Below are 14797 nucleotides of genomic sequence, written 5' to 3'. Positions count from 1 at the left end.
ATTAAAAAGCTCTGGCCACACCCCAGGGGCAGTCCCAGAGGGTATATCCTCTCTCTCTCTGCCTCAGCAAATCAGTTATGTGAAAAAGCAGTCTTTAGAGATTTTAACCCAACTCAAAAAAACAGAGGGGCGGGGACTACGTCTGTCAATGAGCTAAGAGAAAAGGATTTTACGGTAAGATTTTACAAAAATCCATTTTTCTCTAGCGCTCATTGACAGACGTAGTCCTCGGTGATACACCACCTTCGGGACGTCCCAGAGCAGTATCACAACTGAGGGGTGGGAAAATGGAAATCAAATCCCAATCTAGAAGGCCCAACCGGTGCCAACTAGAAGTTTACAATGCTCATCCTTAATGATGAGACTCAACAAAAAAAGAGAAAACAAATTTTTTTTTTTTTTTTTTTCAAACAGAAAAAAAAAACCCTCGAGGTAGACCACCGGTCTCCTCAAATTGCGGCCTGCAAAACCTTGCGGCCAAATGAGGCATCCGCCGATGCCGTCACATCAATTTTATAGAATTTTGTAAAGGTATGTACTGACGACCAGGTGGCCGCCTTACATACCTGGACCACTGACGCCTGATGGCGAAAGGCCCAGGAAGTACTGAGCGCTCGAGTGGAGTGCGCCCTAACAGGGAACGGAGGACTCTGACCCTTAATAGAATAAGCCTGTACCACCGTTTGTCTAATCCATTTGGCAATGGTCGCGGCAGATGCAGGCAAACCCTTTCTGGGGCCATCCGTGATCACAAAAAGTGAATCCGTCTTACGGAATGATTCCGTAGCTTTCAGGTATACCCTGATTGCCCGAACCACATCTAAGGAATGCAACGCATGTTCCCGATGATGCTTGGGCTGAGGACACAAGGAAGGTAGTACAATATCTTCATTCAGATGAAAATCTGAAACCACCTTGGGAAGAAAAGATGGCTTAGGATGAAGTACTACCTTATCCCTATGAATCACTAGGTATGGGGACTGGCATGATAATGCAGCCAGTTCTGACACCCTGCGAGCAGAAGTAATAGCCACCAAGAAGGCCACCTTCTGGGATAAAGTAAGCAAGGGAATCTCCCTGATGTTTTCAAAGGGAGGTTTCTGTAGAACCGACAAAACCAAATTAAGATCCCAAGGCGGTAAGGGCGCGCGGACTGGAGGAGCCAGGTGCCGCACCCCCTGGATGAAATTCCGCACCAAGGATTTGGTAGCTAAAGGCTTCTGAAAGAAGATTGCTAATGCTGAAACTTGACCCTTGATGGTGCTCAAGGCTAGCTTCTGCTCAACCCCCTGTTGTAAAAAGGCCAATATTCGAGACACCGAATAGGTACGTGGAGGAAATCCTAAAGATTCGCACCACGCAATATAAGTTTTCCATGTGTGATAATAGACTTTGCTGGAAGTCGCTTTCCTTGCTTTAATAAGGGTAGGAATGACTGAAGCTGACAAACCTCTGTCCTTCAGTACTTGGGTCTCAATGGCCAGGCCATTAAACCCAGCGACTGTAAAGCATGATGGTAAATTGGTCCTTGAGACCACAGACACTCCCTGAGACGAAGTTCCCACGGAACGTCTACGACTAACATGTCCAAGTCGGCCAGGCCGGCTTGAGGAGGCCAGCCTAGAATTTCTAGGACCACTGGCGCTGATTGGATCTGAACCAGGCGTCCCTAGAGGTATCTGGCCCCGACCATCCGAGAAAGTCTGGTCGTTTTCTGTTCCCACACATTTATCAGATACCTGATAGTTATCAGGAAAGGTGATCTTTTCTGGTTGAACCTCAGGGACCGAAGTCACCCGACTAGAGGCTACTTGGCCTATCTGGTCAACCAGATCCGATTCCTGTGAGGTATCGGGACTAATCTTAGGAAAAGGTAAAGGAAAAGATCTATTCAGGGAACGGTAATTACCGCTTCCTGTAGTACTTAAATGTTGGAAGGGAAGAATCGCACCGGTAGTAGTGGTTGATGCTCGATCTAATGTCCTGAATACCGGTGAAAACGTCCCCCCACCCTGAAACCGGGTGGGGGCGCACCTTCAGGCTGTGTACTCCTTTGCTTCGGGTTTGGCTGGGTTGGTCCTTTGCTTGTCCGACCAGCCCTTCTTGAACCCTCCTGGAGGAGTCTTGCCTTTCCCGCTAGTACCAGCCGGGCGCCCTTTATGGGCGGTAAAGAAAGGTCCTCGCTTGTTGCGAGGTCCCTTAGCTTTAGCAGCCTGTGGCAAAAAAGTGCTCTTGCCCCCAGTGGCATCCTTAATGATTTCATCTAGGTTGGCCCCAAATAGACGATTCCCCTGAAAGGGGAGATTTGTCAAGGTCTTCTTGGAACCTAGGTCAGCTGACCAGCATTTTAACCATAGCACACGTCTGAGGATCACCGCTGTCTTAGATGCATACCCTAATAAGGGAGTAGTGTCCAAGGCTGCGTCACAGATAAACTGTAGCCCTTGTATAATCTGTTCCATCAAATCAGATGTCTCCTGGGGAATATCTTTTCCCCTAAGATCTTGGCGTACCATTTTCGCCCATTCCGTAAGTGTCTGGGAAACTAGACCAATAACAATTACTGGTCTAAAAGCTGACCCTATCAGAGAGAAGATGGTGCGGGACTCTGCTTCCATCTTTCGATCCACCGGATCCTTAAAGGACGAAGTGTCCTCCACTGGAATAACCGTGGCTTTATTTAGCCTGGAAATAGGCGGATCCACGACTGGTGGTACCGTCCATTTCTTAATGATGGATTCCTCAAACGGATAGCGTCTAGCAATACGCTTGGAAATAGTAAAGGTACGTTTAGAATGCTCCCATTCTCCTTTAATCTGATTACCGAAACATTTAGGTACAGGAAAAGCCTTCATCGTCTTGATGGGCTTATTAGTACCAAAAGGAATCTCTGTTTCAGTTGCCTCTGCCGGTAAAGCCTCAAGTTTTAAGGTTTCCTGCACTGCCACAACTAGTGCGTCCACCAATGCTTCTTCCTGAATAATAGCAGGAGAAGAAGCGTCCTCCTCACTGTCTGAGGGGGCTTTACCTGGGATAACAGCCCTTGCAGAGGAACCTGCAACTGCCGTGACCACCTCTGAATCTGAGTCAGAGGTGTCAGATGGTATAGGGGTAGGCGGGGGTCGCTTCCTTGACCCCCGTCCCTGACAGGCCGCCTCCACCCGAGCCACCATAGACTCCAAAATTGCTGTAAATGACTCTATACTCTGTGCACCGGCGGGTCCCGTGGCCCCCTCGAGGGAAACAGGTGGGGGAATATGTGTGGCAGGGTCCATGATGACTCCAGTTACTTCCTGGATAATATAATTCAAAAATAAAACTTTTCTTTTTTTTTTTTTTTTTTCGACCCCCAGCGCCACAAAAGCCCCTTAGTGTTACCTGCTAGGGATCCCTATCGATCGAGAGAGAGAGAGATAGACCCCCAGGCTCACCACTTGATGCTCAGAGTTTAACTGCAACAGGTTACAGCGCTGTCTTAACAAACAGGAAGTCTTTTGGCTGGCTGCCCAGGAAGAAAGGAGGCGGCTCCGCCCCTCTGTACGCCTTCCGGCGCCTCCCCCAAGCTCCACGAGGTGTTTGGATCACCTCAAACATGGCCGCCCCCATGCTGGAGACACGAGGCTACGCCAAAATGGCGGCTCGTGCGATCCAGCAAAAAAAATGGCGGCGGCCCGTACTGAATAGCGGTGTGCTGCAGGGCACACAACACTCTCACTGCATGGGGATATGGCGTGGTTGGCGGTACCGGCCCTGGCGGACCGCATGGCCGTTCGGGAGGCCTGCTAATAGCTGGAGATCTGATTAGGAAGGCAGTCTACATGTCCGTGGCTTCTGACTGGTAGGTAGCTTATTCTTAAACCCATAAGATTCCCAGAATGCCACAGATTACATCTTTAAAACATGTATACAATTAGATTGTTAGCTCCCAAACCAAGCCTCCTGGCTTTTTGCACACATAAAATCACACTCAAAGTAGGAGGATCTGTGTCATGTTGTAGGATAGAAAGGGACTCTATCTTACCATACAGAGAGGGGCCCGCGTTCACCACAAAACCCGTCAGGGGGAAAATACTACTCACCATACCGGAACCAGGCGGGCACCAACTCCTGACAGTACCCCTCTCCACCGGGGCGGGAGGGCTGTCGACCGATACGGATGCCGTGACTCATGGTCTTTGGCGTTTCAGCGAGACGTTTAACTCGCGTGGACAGTCCTTTAATGGGACTTTGTCGCGGCCGACCCAGCGCGGAGCTATGGCCTGCACGCGCTCGTAGGCTGAACTGGGGTGACCACCGGATCTCAACATCCAGCCCGTCGCCCAGTTCAGCTTTCTTGCTTGAAGATCTCACAGGAACACTGGAGAAAAAAGCTGTCTAAAAAAATCCTTTAAGAAAAAATTCTTGCCAGGACCTAAGATCCCAGCAAGGTGTCTAGGTCCTTACTCCTAACTAGACAGAAAATAACTGATTTGCTGAGGCAGAGAGAGAGAGGATATACCCTCTGGGACTGCCCCTGGGGTGTGGCCAGAGCTTTTTAATTTCCTGTCTAGTCCTGCTCCTGTGGAGGCAACATAACCCGAAGGTGGTGTATCACGAGGACTACGTCTGTCAATGAGCGCTAGAGAAAAGGATTTTATGATAAGTTCTTACAAAAATCCAGTTTTCTCTATCATTCATCGACAGACGCAGCTCTGCTTAATCATAGACTATAGGGATGTCCCAAAGCAGTAAAAATATGAGAGGTGGAAACAAAACAGGAACAAAAAACCTGAATGCCCCAATGGCCAAACGTAGCCAACCAGGTAAAACAGAGCTCAATCAGGAGCTCCCCCAAAACAACGAACCGTCAAAGAGAAACCAAAAAAGGAGGTTCTCTCTTAAACTGCAGCCTACAAAAGCTTGCGGCCAAAAGAAGCATCCGCTGATGCCAGCACATCTACCTTGTAGAATTTTGTAAAGTTATGCACAGAAAGTTGCCGCCTTGCAAACTTGTAGCCCCAACGCCTGATGGCGAAAAGCCCAGAAGGCACTTAGCACTGTAGTAGAATGCGCCTTCACTGGAAAAGGAGGAATCTGACCCTTCAGTGAACAGGCCTGTACCACCGTCTGTCTGATTCATATGGAAATGGTTGCAGCAGACGCAGCCAGTCCAGTACTAGGTCCATCCGTAAGGACAAAAAGAGCGTCCGATTTTCTAAAGGAAGCAGTGGTCGCTAAATAAACCCTGATAGCCCAGACCACATCCAAAGAATGTAAAGCATACTCCTTAGGATGCTGAGGTTTAAGGCAAAGGGAAGGCAGTACAATGTCAAATGTTAAATGAAAATTAGAAATCACCTTAGGAAGGAACGACTGATTAGGTCGAAGTACTACCTTATCTCTGTGAACCACCAGATAAGGTGAGCGGCAAGACAATGCCGCCAATTCAAATACTCTGCGGGCAGAAGTGATCCCCACCAAGAAGGCAACCTTCTGAGACAAAGCAAGCAGCGAAAACTCCCGAATTTTCTCAAAAGGAGGTTTTTTAAGAACAGACAGCACCAAATTGAGATCCCATGGCAGTAACGGGGATCGCCGTGGAGGCGCCAAATGGTGCACACCTTGAATAAACGTCCGGATAAGGGGCGTTGAAAATAGATAGCCAAAGCCGAAACTTTGCCTTTGATAGTACCCAAGGCCAACCGCTGTTCAACTCCTTTCTGTAGAAAAGCCAAAACCCTGAAACAGGAAACAACCAAGGGTGCACATTCAGCGATTCGCACCATGAAATGTACGATTTCCACGTGCGATGATATATCTGTCGAGAAGTCGACTTCCTAGCTTTCAAGAGAGTGGGGATTGCCGGTAAAGCTAGCGTCTGTAAAGCAGGATGGAAGATAGGACATTGGGACAACAGATCTTACCTGAGAGGAAGCCTCCAAGGGGTTTACCGGTGGCCAATCTTATGAGGTCTGCATACCAAGACAGACGAGGCCAGTCTGGAGCCACCATAATGACCAAAATGTTTTCACCCTCTATCCTGCGCAGAAGTCGTGGCAGAAGTTTCAACGGGGGAGATCCATAAATAAGCCAATACTGACCCCCAAGGAGCCACCAGGGCATCTCTGGTGTCGGCCAGAGGATCTCGAGACCTGGCTATGAATCTCTGCACCTTCTTGTTGAGGCGGGAGGCAAACAGATCGACCTCGGGGGTCCCCCACCGAACACACAGTAGGTGAAACACCTCCGGTTGTGGGGACCACTCCACTTGATCAAACACCTGACGACTCAGGTAATCTGCCTGCCAGTTTTTAACACCTGGGGTGTGTACAGCAGAGGGGGCTGAAACAAATCTTTCTGCCCAAGTCAGAATCTCGACCACCTCCTTGGCTGCCAGGACACTCCTGGTGCCCCCCTGGTGATTGATGTAAGCCACAGCCGTGGTGTTGTCTGATTGAACCCGAACTGGACAATTGCATAGACGAGTAGTCCAATGACTCTAAGTTCCAAAACATTGATCGGAAGTTTTGACTCTTCCACCATCCAGGTACCCTGGCATCCAGGTATCCCAGTATCGCAATCCCCCTCCGGCTCAGCATTGCTAACACCGGAGCCAGAACCCTGGGGGAGGGCGCCCCTTCATGCAGATGAGGGCTTGTCTGCGGGTCCGGATTTTTCACCCTTGGACTTACCGGGCCATGGCTTTTTGGACCCCCCCCCCCAAAGATCTAAATAGTTTACCTTTTTGCTGTGACCTGGTGGCATGAAAAATAAGTTTATGAGCAGTAAAGGAAGGTCCACACCTAGGGCGCGGCACTTGCCTTTGAAGGATTGGGGGAGATTAGTGTTCTTACCCCCCATGATACCTTTGATCAACTCGTCCAGAGAGGCTCCGAATAGCTTCTCCCCCATAAAAGGGTAATCAACAGCTTTTTTAGAAGCCTGGTCAGCTGACCAGAATTTCAGTCATATCAGGCGTCTAATAGCAACTCCCACTGCTAACGTCCTGGCCACCAATAAGGCCAAGTCCAGGGATGTATCACACATGAACACCAGGGCTTGGACCAACTGGTCTAACAGTTCCAGAACTGCAGAGGGAAGCTGTGTCGTATCCAAGTTACTCTTCAGCAACTTCACCCATTCAGTAGCAGTCTGTGCTATGAGAACATTCACAAAGTTAGCTTTTAACATGTGACCCGTCACCACATGTACATGGCAGGATAAGGATTCCACCTGTCTATCCACGGGATCCTAAAAGGTCGGCGACTATTCCACCAGCACCAAAGTCGCTTTATTCAATCTGGCCACCGGGAATCCACCTTCGGTGGTACAGCCCACCTGGTATCCACCGCCTCTGCAAAGGGAAAACGGCGTGCAAAGCGCTTAGGCACCACCAGCATGTGCCTAATGCGTCTCCATTGTTCATCCAATAGAGTGAAACAAGTCAGGACAAGGGAATACTTTATTTGCGATATTTGCGGGAGCCAAAAGACACCTGCGTACCTGACACTGTGGGTTTAATCAGCCAGTTTAGGAGTTTACCGCACAGAAACAAATTTTCCACCAAGGGGCGTTCTCGCATGACAGTGGAGGAGGACAGGTCCTCTTCACCATCAGAATGTGAAGACATGACCCTTCATGTCTGCCTCATGTCTGCATCTGTGGCAACCATATCTGTGTCAGAATCCGAAGATCCTGCAGATGGAGGGTAGTATGGAGGACGTTTGCGGCTAGCAGCACCAGAACAAACCGACTGCACTTTTGACATCAGGCTTTGCAGAAAAAACGCAATCTCTGGCTGCAACTGCGAGCCGGAGGGTCCCACAGTGATTTCCAGGGGATCTGCAGGTGATATTTTATCCTGGGACTCCATTTGTAAACAAAAATTTTTTTATTTTTTTAATTCGTTTTTTTTTTTTGTGCACGGTCCCTTTAGGACCGCGAAAAACGCGGTCTCACCGTTATTACTGCAGACTCCAAAAACCTGAGCAATGTCTAAATATAGAAGAACAGGAGAGGAAAACCTACAGGGGACCCCCAGAAACTTTACCAGCTCCATATAAAAAAGTGCAGTCCTAGTCAGTGTCAAAAACGAATGCAACACAGAAGAAACAGGAAGAGGAAGCAACTCTGCCTCAAGCAGAGAAAAAAATGTCCCGCCTCCAGACCACAAGAAAACGGCTGCTATACCTTCTCAATGGGGAAAATGGCTGCCCATACAAACTAATGGGGGCACAGAAGTCATGAACCACAGCAAAATAGCGGCCCCCATGCCTGCCATGCGGTCTCCAGGACCCCCAGAGGGGTCCCAGAACAAAAGGCAACTAAGGGTCCCCATTCAATGCCCCCCCCCGGACGATCCATCCCCAGCAAATATGTGCCAAAAACTGGCCGCATTATTACCGCCCCCCCACAGTAAAAACCCACAGGGGGGGGGAGCAAGGGGTACGCCAGTAAGGTAGTGGGGGGACATGTTACTCACCATACCACTGTACCAGGTGGGCGCCACTCCGAAACAGATCACCTCCCACCCAGGATGGGGGTGCTGTTAGCCAAGGGGGGGCTGCGACTCAGGGCATTGTTCCAGGTCATCTGTGTCCCGGCGAGATGATCCACTCGTGGGCTCGTCCACCTCCATTGGGGCACTGTCGTGGCGAGGCCTAGTACTGGACTATAACCTGCTCACACTTGCAGGCCAGGCTGGAAGACCTTAAGGATCTATATTATCCAGTGCGAAAACCACAGCCGGCTGTTGCTTGTAGTTCCTCTGGATCTTGGTCCTCAGGAACCAACTAGAAAAATAAAAAAAATCACATTTCCCTGTTAGAGCTAAGACGGAAGTCTCAGCAGGGAACTAGGTCCTATCCCTGTCACTATGCAGAACAAACTGTTTGAGTATAGCAGAGCCTGAGGGGTTATACTTGCTGGAACAGCCCCCTATAGGCGTGGACAAGCTTTTTTTCCGCCTAGTGCCTATACCTAGTGGTAGGAGCATAACCCTATAGTCTATGATTAAGCATGTGATATGTTGTCGGGAAATTATATGTGTAATTTATGCTCCTAGGAGGTGCAACTTGCATGATGGGCCTCTGTATGTGGCCAGGTTGTGTAAAAGTCTCACACATGTGGTATGGCTATACTCAGGAGGAGTAGCAGAATGTATTTTGTGGTATGCTCATGCTTTGTCTTTGAAAATTCTTATAAATGGACAACTTTGTGTAAAAAAATGCGTTTTCATTTTCTTTCCACATTTTCCAAAAACTTGTGGAAAAAAATGACATGGTCAAAAGACTCATATTGCCTCAGAATATATGTTGGGGTGTTCGCTTTCCAAAATGGGGTCATTTTGTGGGTGTTCCCATTGTCCTGGTGTTCCACAGCCTACAAAAGTGTGATAGGTTGTTAGGAAATTATATGTGTAATTTATGCTCCTAAAAGGCATGGAGGTGCTACTTGCATGTTGGGCCTCTGTATGTGGCCAGGCTGTGTAAAAGGCTCACACATGTGGTATCGTCAGGAGGAGTAGCAGAATGCATTTTGGGGTGTAATTTGTGGTATGCACATGCCATGTGAGAGAAATAGCCTGTTAATATGACAATTTTGTGAAGAAAAGAAAAATCTTCATTTTGCAAAGAATTGTGGGGGGAAAAAAATGACAACTCACCAAAAATGAAAACTCACAATGCCTCTTACTAAATACCTTGGAATGTCTACTTTCCAAAAAGGGGTAATTTGGGGTGTATTTGTACTTTCCTGGCTTGTTAGTGTCTCAAGAAATGAGATAGACCAGTACATCAGGTGTGATCAATTTTCATTGCCCCTGTAGCTTTGAGACTCTATAACCTTCACAAAGACCAAATAATATACACTTATTTGGGTTAGTTTTACCCAAAAAATGTAGCAGTATAACTTTTGGCCAAAATTTATGAAGAAAATTTACTATTTGCAACATTTTTTAACCACTTAATCCCCGGAAGATTTTACCCCCTTCCTGACCAGGGCCTATTTTGCGATTCGGCACTGCGTGACTTTAACGGACAATTGCAAGGTCGTGCGATGCTGTACCCAAATGAAATTGACGTCCTCTTTTCCCCACAAACAGAGCTTTCTTTTGGTGGTATTTGATCACCTGTGCGATTTTTTGATCATGCGCTATAAACAAAAAAAGAGCGAAAATTTTGCAAAAATAACAATATTTTTCACATTTTTTATATGAAATTCCCACCAAAAAAAATGTAAAAATCAAAATTTTTTAACATTTTAGGCCAATTTGTTTTCTGCTACATATGTTTGGTAAAAAAAAAAAAATCGCAAAAAGCATATTTTGATTGGTTTACGCAAAAGTTATTGCGTTTACTAACTAAAGATAAGATTTCTGTAATTTTTATTGTTTTTTTTTTTTAACGAGTAATGGCGGCGATCTGCAATTTTTTTGCGGGACTGCGACAGTGCGGCGGACAGATCGGACCCTTGACTGACATTTTTGACACTTTTGGGGGTACCAGTGACATTACACTACAGTAATCAGTGCTATACATATGCACTGTTACTGTAAAAATGACACTGGCAGGGAAGGGGTTAACTTTTTTTGAGAAGGAGGGGTTAAGTGTGTCCCTAGGGGCATGCGTCTAACTGTGATTGGATGTGGCTTGTGATGTAACAGCAGAGATCTACGGTCCTACATAGCAGGACCGTATGATCTGTGCTGTTACACAAGGGAGATTGACAGGCGGCTTTGTTTACATTAGCCGCCTGCCTTTCTCCCGGTGTAACCGACGATCGCGAGTGAGCGGCGGACATCGGGTCCGTCGCTCACAGGCGTGGGGGGGTCCGTAAGCGAGCGGGAGCGCACCTCCAGCTCGCTCGCTCCCTAGAGCCTCACAGGCTAGCGACGTAGATCTACGTCACTTTGCCTGTGAGGGGCTTACTGCCGACATAGACGTTAGGCAGTCGGCAAGTGGTTAACAGAAAGAAGAAAAATGCATTTTTTTTTCATAAGATTTTTGGTATTTTTTCTTATTTATAGCGCAAAAAAAAAAAAAAAAACAGTGATTGGCTGTGGCTCTAGCTGCAAGGACACTGATCAACGGATCTACATACCAGATCCGTTTTATCAGTGTCTTTGCAGCGAGGAGAATGACAGGCAGCTTGTTTACACAAGCTGCCTGACATTCTCCCTCTCCCCCGCCGATCGCCGAGTGACCGGCGGACATCGGGTCCGCTGGTCACACGCGCGGGGGGGTCCGTGACCACGCGGGAGCGGGAGCGCGCCTCCGGGGGCGCGCGCTCGCTCCCTAGACCCTCACAAGCAAGCAACGTAGCCCTACGTTAGTTTGCCTGTGAGGGGCTGACCGCCGACGTAGATAGTCGTGCGGCGGTCGGCAAGTGGTTAAATACCACCAAAAGAACGCTGTATTTGTGTGGAAAAAAAAAGGCAAAAATGTCATATGGATACAGTGCTGCAAAATGAGAAAGCACTAAAAGCTAACAAATTGGCCTGATTAGGAAGGGGAGTTTAAGTGCCCAGTGGGTAAGTGGTTAAAGGGACATTGACTCATTAGCGCTGATTTTAAAATGAGTACTCAAACAATGCCTACATCTCATTGAATGCAGTCGTCATTGGGCCGACAATTGTCCAATCAAAGACTATAAGGCAGGAAGATGCCGATAGGAGCACCCACGGAGAATATTTTGGCCCAATCTTTAGGAACTAGCCAAAATTTGCTCTGGGTATGGCCAATTTAGAACAGGCTACCACCTGTAGGACTTTTTTTTAAACTTGTTTTATTATTTTTTTAAACAGCCCATTCACACTGCAGCGGCACGACTCTGTACTACTTCGGGGGCGACTTGTGAAGTCCCGTGCACCGCGACTTCGGCGCGACTTGCACGGACTTCATATAATGAATGTCTATGCAAGTCGCCCCGAGGTTGCCCCGAAGTAGTACAGGACCCTTTTTCTAAGTCGGAGCGACTTGTGTCGCTCCTATTAGAATGGGTCCTGTAGCAGTCAATGGACCGCGACTTGTCAGGCTGACAAGTCGCCTGACAAGTCACTCTAGTGTGAATGGAGCCTAAAGGTTTAACAAGATAGTTACAACATTGTAACCAAAAACATAAAACATTAAAAAAAAAAAAATCACAATAGAAATCACAAGAGCAAAAACTCTCCTAATTCACAAGCCTGGAGGCCAGTTCCAGGTCCCGCAGGACAGTACCGCCCATAAACTAAACAATCTCTCTCTCCCCCCACCTCTCTCTGTAGATTAAGAACCCATTAGGAGACCTGTGTAGTTTATACGTCACAAAAGCAAGGCCCTGAATGGACAGTAAGAACTTCCAGTATCATCCCCCCCCCCCCCCCCCTACAGCCAGTGCAGCCAATGAAATTCATGTGAATTAAGAACCAAACCAGGATGGATAACTTTGTGGAGCCTCCATAGGCTTGAGCTGAGGTGCAAAGTCCTATCACATAACATATACATTCTTAGTACCTCCCAACTCCTCAAAAAGGATGAGGGAATTCATAGTCGCAAAATCCACCTTTTCAAATTGCCTACCTTAACCATTTTTTTATTGTGCAATCAACTTTCTGCCCAGACTTATTTTTTTATCTAATGTAACTAGTATTTCCCATCTCCTGGGACCCATTTTCATTGTTGCAATTTTCCTGCAAAAAAAACAAACCACACAGGAACAGCAAATAAACAACCTTACCCTTGTATTGTATGGTACAATTTCCATCTATGCATTTCTGTGGGTTGTGTTATAGGAATATGCAGTTTTCAGTAAAAGCATGCTTATTGTTTTCATTGGCCGAAAATGCAAGCCAGAAGCAAAACACATGCAAAGCAAAATGCATATATTAAAAATACTACTTGCCTCTCAAAATGAATGGAGATATGTACATATTGACTTGTTATGTGACTCCCCTTTAATTAGCGATATATGGAAGATAGCTGAATAGCATATTTGTTCACATATGTGAGCACCGAGTAAGGCTTAGGGGTCTAGTTATAAAAACAAAATCTGTGGTGCAAATGTTGCCTCAGCTGTCACAGGTAATCCCCGTATTGTGTCTAATATGTTTATTTTCTTATGATCCTCAGCTCCATGTAATGGCCTTAATGTGCTAGTTTCCTGAAATACCTCAATCAGGAAAGTACAGCATTATAACCACTAGATGGTGTTGACAATCATATGAAAATAAAAATATTAGACACAAAATAGAGATCATGATGGCTGGGAGAATGCTTAGCAATTTCATTATAAATAGACCCCCAGTGTTTAGCACAATTGATAGTTCACAGATATCCTAAGATCATGATCTAATTCAATCTTTCTCAAACTTTTTACAAGAAGCAACCTACGATACCTGTTAAAAATTGTCATAGACAATATAATAAAAAAACAAATGTTTTTGATGAGTACTAGACACCCAGGTCTGATATTTCTACCACCCCCTTGTCCTATACAACAAATATATTTACAGTAACAATAGTTAGAAATGGAAAGAAATGAAACATGGGTAGTGAAGCAGTGGGTAGTGTCCCTTTATACTTGTCAGTGGAGAAATGTGTCCTCATATTAAAGGTAAGTACAGTGGCTAGTTGTATAATACACCCTTACCTTGAAAATTACCGTAGGGTCCACTTACATTGCTATTCAGTGCAAGAAATGCCTCCTTACATTTATGGGGAGTAAGAAAAGGGTAGAGCAATAAGGAAGAATAAAATATAAATTGCAATTGAGAGGAAGAACATACCCTTACATTTGAGGTTAGTGGAAAGAACACCCTACTACACTAATGGATTAGTGGGAAGAATGCACCATTGCAAGGAGAAAGAATGCTCTATACATTAATCTGTGCCACTCAAGCTTGTTTGATAAGGGTACCCAAATAAAATTGATGTCCTTTTTTTCCCCAAAAATAGAGCTTTTTTTGGTGGTATTTGATCCCCACTGCGATTTTTATTTTTTGCGCTATAAACATAAAAAGAGCAACAATTCTGGATTTTTTTTTACATTCTGCTATATAACATTTGCAATAAAAAAAATGTAAAAATCATTTTGGGCCAATATGTATTCTGCTACATATTTTTTCCCAATAAGTGTATATTGATTGGTTTGTGCAAAAGTTACCGCATCTACATACTAGGGGAAAGATTAATGTCATTTTTATTTATTTATTTTTACTAGTAATGGCTGCGATAAGTGTTTTTTAGCGGGACTGCGACATTGCGGCAGACAGATCGAACACCTAAATTACATTTTTGATAGCTTTGGGGGGGGGGGGGGGGCAGGTGACATTACTACAGTAATCAGTGCTAAAAATAAGCAATGTTACTGTACTAATGACACTGGCAGGGAAGGGGTTAACACCAGGGGTGATCAAAGGGTTAAATGTGGCCCTAGGGGGTGCTTCGTAACTGTGTGGGGTATGGGCTTGCTGCATGAATACAGAGACCCGTGTTTCGAAATAGGAGAAACACAGGATCCCTGTGTTTAATACTGACAGAACAGCGGTCTGTGAGCGGTCTCCACAGGCAGCGCTCACGGTAGCCTGGTGGACATTGCAACCGCCAGACCCACAGATTGGCTCCCTCTTTGGCAAATCAGCACGTGCGTGCGTACCCACTACCGGTCCCCCGAAGCGACATATAGGTATGTTCTTTTGGGGGGCAGAGCCGACCTGCCGCAGGAAAACTACAGCGGCTGGTCGGCAAGTGGTTAAAAAAACTATACGGTATATCACTTTAAAGGAAGTGCTGTGAATATCAAAAGGAACAATATATTATTCCAATATAAAGCCATACAC

At 46.3% G+C, this 14797-nt stretch overlaps 1 protein-coding gene across 2 annotated transcripts in view; it reads right to left on the bottom strand.

The window, feature by feature from the left end:
- The window catches only part of PSD (pleckstrin and Sec7 domain containing), a 543824-nt gene that overhangs the window by 414040 nt on the left and 114987 nt on the right, over nucleotides 1-14797 (bottom strand). The gene's annotated exons all lie outside the window — the stretch shown is intronic.

This window comes from Pelophylax lessonae (genome assembly GCF_965119305.1).
Source record: "Pelophylax lessonae genome assembly, chromosome: 9".
NCBI classification, from domain to species: domain Eukaryota; kingdom Metazoa; phylum Chordata; class Amphibia; order Anura; family Ranidae; genus Pelophylax; species Pelophylax lessonae.
The sequence above is the reverse complement of the archived record's forward strand: the minus strand, read 5'-3'. Positions and strand labels throughout refer to the sequence as shown.